An 8,070-nucleotide genomic window follows, 5' to 3' on the forward strand; every position below is an offset into this window, starting at 1 on the left:
GGTCTTTGATCCTCGATAGCTTTCATTTTAGCATTCATGATTTCAAGTTTCCTCTTCATTATATGTTTGGTTTATCAACGATTTCTTCCAGTTCAATTATAGTGCATCTCAACTAGCTACTCCAATGATGCAATCATTCATCTATCTCTTGATTATGCAAGTACTTGTTGATTTACAAAAGCTAGATAGATACTCAGAGTTTCAAAGCCATAAACCTAAAGACCATCATGTGTGCATCCCACTATTGGAAAAAATTGGATGTTATGTTCTTGTGCATACATTATAATCACTTCCTTCAAAATCATTTGAGGTGCACCCATGGAATTATTCAGGTGAATCCCACTACCCATGGAAGTTGAGGCTTGTTGTTAAGCATATGCTACTGCTACTTGTTGCTGCTAAAGTGCCTCAAAATGGAATTGCTTTGTCACCTTAAGATAGCTTACATTCTCTGTAGCCCCATTTTGTTCCATAGTTGTACCCTCTAAAACTTTATTTATCATTTCAAGGGATGCATTTATCCGACTTCTTATTCTCTCATTAGCAAGAAGTTCAGGGAAAAATAGTCCTTTTCACCCTAAAAACTACTTTGTTACTTCATTAAAATCAAGCCAATGATACAAAACATGTTGCTACTTAAAAAAAAAAAATCCTCCAACATTGCAACCACATGATAAATGGGAATATCACATGCCTGAGCCATAACCTAGTTAAATTGGTCTACTTGTTAATTAGCTGGGTATTGAAGTTAATTTGGGCATAATTATAGAGGTGTTGTGGATTGTGGATTATTTATTATAAAGAAAAAAGAAAATAAGACATGGCATTAATCATTCCCCATTTTTATGTTTCTAAATAGATAGATCTTGGCACAACATACAAGCAAAAAAACTCACTCAATGGACTATTGTGCCCTTGTGATCTCTACATCTCATTGTCGTGCCCTTGTGATCTTTGTATATGTATGTGTGTGTGTGTGTGTGTGTGTGTGTGTGTGTGTGCGTGCGTGTGTGTGTGCGTGTGTGTGTGCATGTGCATGTGTGTGTGTGTGTGTGTGTGTGTGTGTGTGTGTGTGTGTGTGTGTGTGTGTGTGTGTGTGTGTGTGTGTGTGTGTGTGTGTGTGTGTGTGTGTGTGTGTGTGTGTGTGTAAATAGAGAGATCTTGACATGGCAGAAAAATAATAAAACTCACTCAATAGGTAGCATGGGCATAGATGCGATGGCAAGGCCTATTGGTAAGTGGATTCATCTTTCTATCTCTCTCATTTTTCATGTGTTTATTTCACTTGAACTATTATTTCTTAGGGGGTATTCTAATATTGGATTCATTTTATGCATGAGGTAATGAGGAAATTCCTAGATGTACCCATGTGATGAATTTTCAATGAGTGATGAAGAGTACATTCCTAGATTCACATGGTTGGCTTTGATTAGTAGAGAATATTAAACTATTCTTTAAACCAAGTGAAGGTCAAAAATAACCTATGATTTTATGAAAACTAATTGTGTGAATCTCTTGATTTTAGGAAATGCAAAAGGAAACCATAGTTCAATATGCAATATCACTTCATATGCATATGACATCAGGTGGAACTGAAAAATGTAACAAGTTTTCATTTTCACTATAGGTCTTTAATTAGATATTTTAAGTTATAGACCATCATGAACATTGTTCATGATGATGGCCTATAATTTTAAAAATTTAGTAGACCTATTAAATAAATATAATCATGCTTCATATTTTTAGCTCCACCTATTTTCCATGCATAAAGAATGTATTTGCATATGCATTCTTGATTCAAAGTAGCAGAATCTTATTTTGGATAAGATGGAAAATTGACATGTACCAAAAGATCAGAAAGTGATGTCACTTTTGTAGGTCTCAAACCTTTTTTGTACTTTAAACATTGATCATTTCTTGAATATTTTAGATGTTTATGTAGAATTTAAATGAGCTTCCACCTTCACATGGTTGGCCCTGATTAGTAGAGAATATTAAACTATTCTTGAAACCAAGTAAAGCTCAATATTAACCTATTATTGCATTATAGCTATTCAACGTTTGGTGCCAATTTTTTTAAATTAATACAACACCACATTGAAATTGTGATGGCTAACCATCAACCCCACAACATTCATTCCACATGCTCATCCCTACTGCAATGGAAGTTTCTAAAGGCTTGCCATCAAACAAATAGAATTTTTCTCCCACAGACATTGCAATTGCTATAGTAAACCTTGCCATGAGAACTTGTGACAAAAAATGTCTAATGCATATCTAATGGGAGCCAATTTTGACTGATGTTAGTTGGGTGATAGTTTATTGTCATAATTATGATGGCCCACTATTGTAATTCTGATGTCCTATCATTGCAATTTGGGCCCAAATATACCAGTTTCTGTCACTAGTTTTGCCCAAGCAATTGTTGAAGATGGAGTTCTAACTCATTTTCCCATAGTCCAATCTGTATGACCTCTTGGGAATAGTGAGTAGACTCCATGTACATAATTTTTACATAAGCAATTTCCTCTAATATAGAGGAAGCATTTTTAAGGTCTTTCCCTAGGCAAGCATGTGGTGAGTTTGATTAGGGAAGACCATAAAGTGATCAAAATCACTAGCAAAGGAGAAAAGATAGGCTCCAAATTCCTTTTAGAGATGTAATATGGAATTCTTACCAATAGTAGATGAAATGTAGAGGTCATAATAATCCTATAACAAGCCTAAATCAATCTTGACTGTAGGAGTAGTTTGTGATGCCTAAAAAGCCTAATTTTAACTTAATTTGGATTAGGACATGAACTCAAGACCCCAAAAATATAGGAGGAAATGAATAATGAACCAATAAACCTAGAAAATATTGTAGGGTTTCTTTTGAAGGTATAGGAGAAAAACCCTATTTTGTTGGAGGAGGAGACCTAATAGGGCTAATAGACCTAATAAGGGAATTTAGTGAGATGGGGTAGTAAATTAGACTAGAAGGAATATCTAAAACCCCTAGTTGATTGTATTGAATTCCATTAGGATCCTTCCACACCTATACAAGCTTGGTTAAAGCATATGGAGGATTTAAGACTTTGAAGATGGTTTAAGGGCTACAACAAGTGAGAAATAATGCAACAATAAGTCTAATGAGAATATAAGACCTATTGGTAGGTAGGTTGTCTTAAGGAGACCAGGGGATCCTAGTGAAAAAAGTATCCTATAGGTGTTGGGGTAGGAGAGAAAGGAACCCTAGAAATCTTTGAGAAGATCAAGGGCATGAGCTAGTGATTGGTTCATCCAATCTCCCTATCAGATTGGTATCAGAGCCTCAAAAGATTAGGCTTGTTGTAGATTTTTTAGACTGAGGAATTAGTAGGAGGAACTATAATGGTGACCATTGTAGAATTGGCTAGTATGGTGAATGAGAAAGAGGAAGAGAAAAAATCTCTCTGAGAGAGATTAGCCCAACCTGAGGATAAGTTTGATTGAGTGGAGGAAAAGACTAATGAATTCAAGGAGAAAGTTGATCTGAAGAAGCCAAAGGTTTCTATAGAGGACAAGGTTCTTACACCAAACCTTGTTCCCACAGAAGAGCCTTTCTTGAAGGAATTTAATGCTATGAGTGGAAAGGAACTTGAAGGAATTCCATTTTTTAGTTAAACATGGAACTAGATCTAGTCAATTATGTTGTGGAAAAATTAAGATTTAGAGACTCTACTCTGACATGGTGGATTTTCATTTAGGTAGAGAGGCAAAAAGAAGGTAAAATCCCAATCACTTCATGGAAAATGATGGTTCTTAAGGTGAGAGAAGCATATATGCTAGAGGATAATGAGATTCAATTACACCAAAAGAGATAGAATCTGAGGCAATGGGATCTTGAAGTAAGCTCCTACACTAAGGAATTTCAAAGGCTCAAATGCATGAGGTTTAAAATGGTAGAGGATGAAAACCTTGAGGTAGCTAGATACCTTAGTGGCCTAAAATGGAACCTTCAAGAAGAGATGACTCTTCTCAATCCTAAAAAAATACATCAATGCTATCAATTGGCAATGAATATTGAAGAAAAGGAAAAGAGTAAGCATGATCCATCCTCCAAAGATAGAGGTAGAGGAAGATACCAGAGAGGTCATAGAGGTGGTTACCAAATTAGAGGAATTGAGTAGGAAAACCAAGGGAAGTCCAAAGCTATAGAGCATGGGAATGAAACAACTCCATGAGGAGGCCATGGAAGAGGTAGGGAATCTCAAGGAGGTTCTAATAGATGGAGAAGTTTAGGCAAAGGTAATTCAAACTTTTCTAACATCAAATATTATGGCTGGGGATTGATGGGACATTCTTCTTATAGGTTCCCTAAGAAGGCATCCTCTTCTAACAATGATAAAAGGATTGGATATACTCAAGAAGACACAACAAGTGTCAGTTCACTTGAGATCAATTATACATTGATTTAAAAATGGGTGAGAACCTAATTTTTAGGAGGGTTTTGGTTAGACAACCTATGAAGGAGGAACCAAAACAAAGGAGAACTTATTTACAATAAGGTGTAAAATGATTGACAAAGTGTGTAAGGTTATTGTGGATTTATGGTCCATAGATAACATAATATCTAAAGAAGTAGTAAAGAAAGCTCAAACTTGAGAAGATTACCCATACCAATCCATACATGGTGACATAGTTGAATAAAAAGAAAAGTGTTCTTATGAAAGTAAAAAAATGGATGGAGTTGTCTATTGATGGATACAAGGATAAGTTTATCTATGATGTCTTTCCCATGGATGAATTCCATCTCCTATTGGGAAGACAATGACAATATGATAGAGGAGCCATCTAAGATGGGAAGGAGAATGCTATTTCTTTTAGGAAGGATGATAGGAATTCAAAATATAGTCACTGATGGAGGATGAAAAACCAAAATCAAAGACCCCTAGTATTTTTTTGACTAGTGGCAACAAGTTTGTAGAAAGTTCATAAGGAATTTTAGTGGCATTTGTCCATTAGTGTTAGGAACCATCAAAGGTGGATTGAAAATTAAATTCAAAGTGACTCTTAAGGTAAGAAAATCCTATGAAATATTGAAATAGGAAGTGGTTATCCAACCTAACATCTTGTTACCTAGTTTTGATAAGTTGTTTACAGTGGAGTGTGATGCAAGTGGAGTTGCAATAGGAGGAGTATTAAGTCAAGAAGGTAGACCCATAGATTCCTTTAGTGACAAGCTCAATGAAGAAAAGAAGAAGTACTCTTTTAATTACTAGGAGTTATATTCTCTAGTGCATTCATTGAGAATGTGGAGATATTACCCCATACCTAGGGTAATTGTGGCGTTTACTAATAACCAAACACTTAGCTACATTAACACCACAGAGAAGTCAAGAAATAGACACTTAAAGTGGATGGAATACCTACAAGTTTTCACATTCTATTAAGTATAAGAAGGGACAATAGAATAATATGGTAGATCCATTAAGTAGAAGAATGGTGATAGTACAAGAGGTTCAATTTAAAATCATTGGCATTGAAAGTGTCAAGGAATTATACAAATATGATAAAGATTTCTTTGAATCATATAACATATGTTCTAATTTTTAAAATCATTTCCATATTTAGTTCTCTAAAAATAGTCTTCAAAGTGGATTTTTGTTTAAGGGAAATGAGTAATTTTTTCCTCAAGGTTCAATGAAAGATAACCTCATTCAATAAAAGAACAATGGTAGCCTTGGAAGCCATTTTGGTATAAGTAAAAAAATGGAGTTGGTTAAGAGGTTCTACTATGGCCAAAGTTGTAAAGAGATGTTAGAATGTATGTTGAGAAATGTGTGGTATGTATGAAAGAAAAAAGGGGAGTTAGTAATGTAGGTTTGTACTAACCCCAACCTATTCATCATAGGCCATGGGAATGCATTATCATGGACTTTTGGTAGGTCTTCCTAAGACAAAAAAAGGGCTCGATAGTATTTATGTGGTGGTAGATAGGTTTAGAAAGATGGTTCATTTAATCCCTTGTAAAACCAATCATGATTCTAGCTAAATTTCTAATATATTTTTCAAAGAGGTTGCAAGAATCCATGGATTACCCCTAAGAATAATCTCTAATAGAGAAGTGAAGTTAATGAGTCACTTTTCGAAGATTCTATGGAGAAGGCTAGGAACTAATCTATCATTTGTTTCATCTTACCATCCACAAAGTGATGGTCAAAATGAGGAGGTCAATAGAGTGTTAAGTTACCTTCTTAGATGCCTAACTAAGGAGTATCGATAGACATGGGATTTGATCATCCATCAAGTTGAATATGCCTACAATTATATTGTGAATAGAACAATAGAGAGAAGTAAATTTGAGATTGTTTATGGTATGAACCTAAGACATGTATGTGAACTTAGATATGTAAGAGCTATGGAGTATAGAAGTCACTAGTATATTTTGACTTATTTTTTACAAAAAAAAGTATATTTTGACTCATTTTTTGATGAAAAATGGTCAAATTTTTTACTCATGTTTGTCAAATTTTTGACCGATTGCTTTGTCACTATTTTTTATCCTTAAAACTTTGATCAAGTCTTGTAGGTGTCATAATTTTGATGATACATTTGGTCAAAAATGGCCTCCCTTGTTAATGAGAACATTGGTCAAAATTTCAACTAAGTTTAGTCAAAATTTCAACCAAAGCATCGACCATGATGCCAAACCCATGACAACATCCTAGTCGATGCATTGGTCAAAATTTCCATTAAATATTGGTTGAAAGTCTAACCAATGTTGGCCCTCGATTAAAAAAGATGCCAAACCCATGATAACATCTTGGTCAATGCATTGGTCAAAATTTCAACCAAGATTGGTCAAGATTTCCACCAATGTTGGTAAGCATTGGTCAAGATTTTCACTTTTCTTTTTTTCTTTCAAAAAAATACTAGAAGATTAATATCTAAAGAAATCACCAACAATAACTTGGTTAGCAATTACTTTGGATATTTATCTTTAGATCTTTAGTGGGTCTACCACCACCTTGAGATGAGATTTCAAAGACCTATATTGATGGCACTATGAGGGGCTATGGATGGATGAGGCTCCCATCTATCAAGGTGTCCAATTCCCTATATCTACACCCTAGAAAGGGAGAGAATATATGTTTTGGTTATAGAATATTGGTGCACCTATACCATTAGTGGGCATGAGAGTTAACCTTATCCTATTGATGCTTAACTCCCTCATACCCACATATGTCAAAGGTAAACTAGAACAAACATGAATGAATCCACACACAAAATAGAGTGTACCCACCATGCTTGATATCATATCCATAAAATTATTGAGACTCCTATGACACAAGGCCTCTACTAAATGATTAAAGCACCAATATCAAGTTGGGCCAATGCATTCATATAATTACAAATAGCTTCCAAGAAAAGTTAGTTCTAGTGTTAGCAAAAGTGCTAGGGTGAAAGTACAAAGCTATGTCACCTTTTAGGCTAACTTATCAAAACGAAATAAATTTGAGTGTTTCTATTTAAAAGTCGATTTCATTCAAATAAATGATCTTGATAAATTTATTCTAGCTAAGTTATATATGGTCTTACACTTTTCCAATTGGAAATTTCTATTAAATGCATGGTTTATACTAGTTAATATCCAATTCCTAAAGAAATAAAATTATTTCAGAAAATTGATATTTCAATAACTCTTACTATTTTTTATGATTTTTTTAATAACTTATAAACACCATTTTATACAGCTCAAAGTCAAGAATATTCTCATATAGATTTTACAATGTTTTAATTAGATATAGTATATTATAATTAAAGAAATCTACAAGTATGTATTTTAACACTCGAGAAGATTTTGAATTTGACAAAGAAAAAACATATTAAATCATATCAAAAAAATTTAAAAATTGTACGACATTCTAGAGGAGAGTATTCTTCAAGAATCTATAATTTTTCTTTTAGTTGGAATAGATTTATTTCAAAAAATGTGGTGGGAGATGAAACCCATTGATTTCAATATGTTGAAATTTGAATTGTTATAAAAGAGAAAATATAGGTCTAAAGCCAATTTTTATTTTTGATCATTCTGGCTACATATGT

The sequence above is a fragment of the Cupressus sempervirens genome, chromosome 3, assembly GCF_028749045.1.
Source record: "Cupressus sempervirens isolate cs-2001-9-10 chromosome 3, ASM2874904v1, whole genome shotgun sequence".
In the NCBI taxonomy this organism is placed as follows: domain Eukaryota; kingdom Viridiplantae; phylum Streptophyta; class Pinopsida; order Cupressales; family Cupressaceae; genus Cupressus; species Cupressus sempervirens.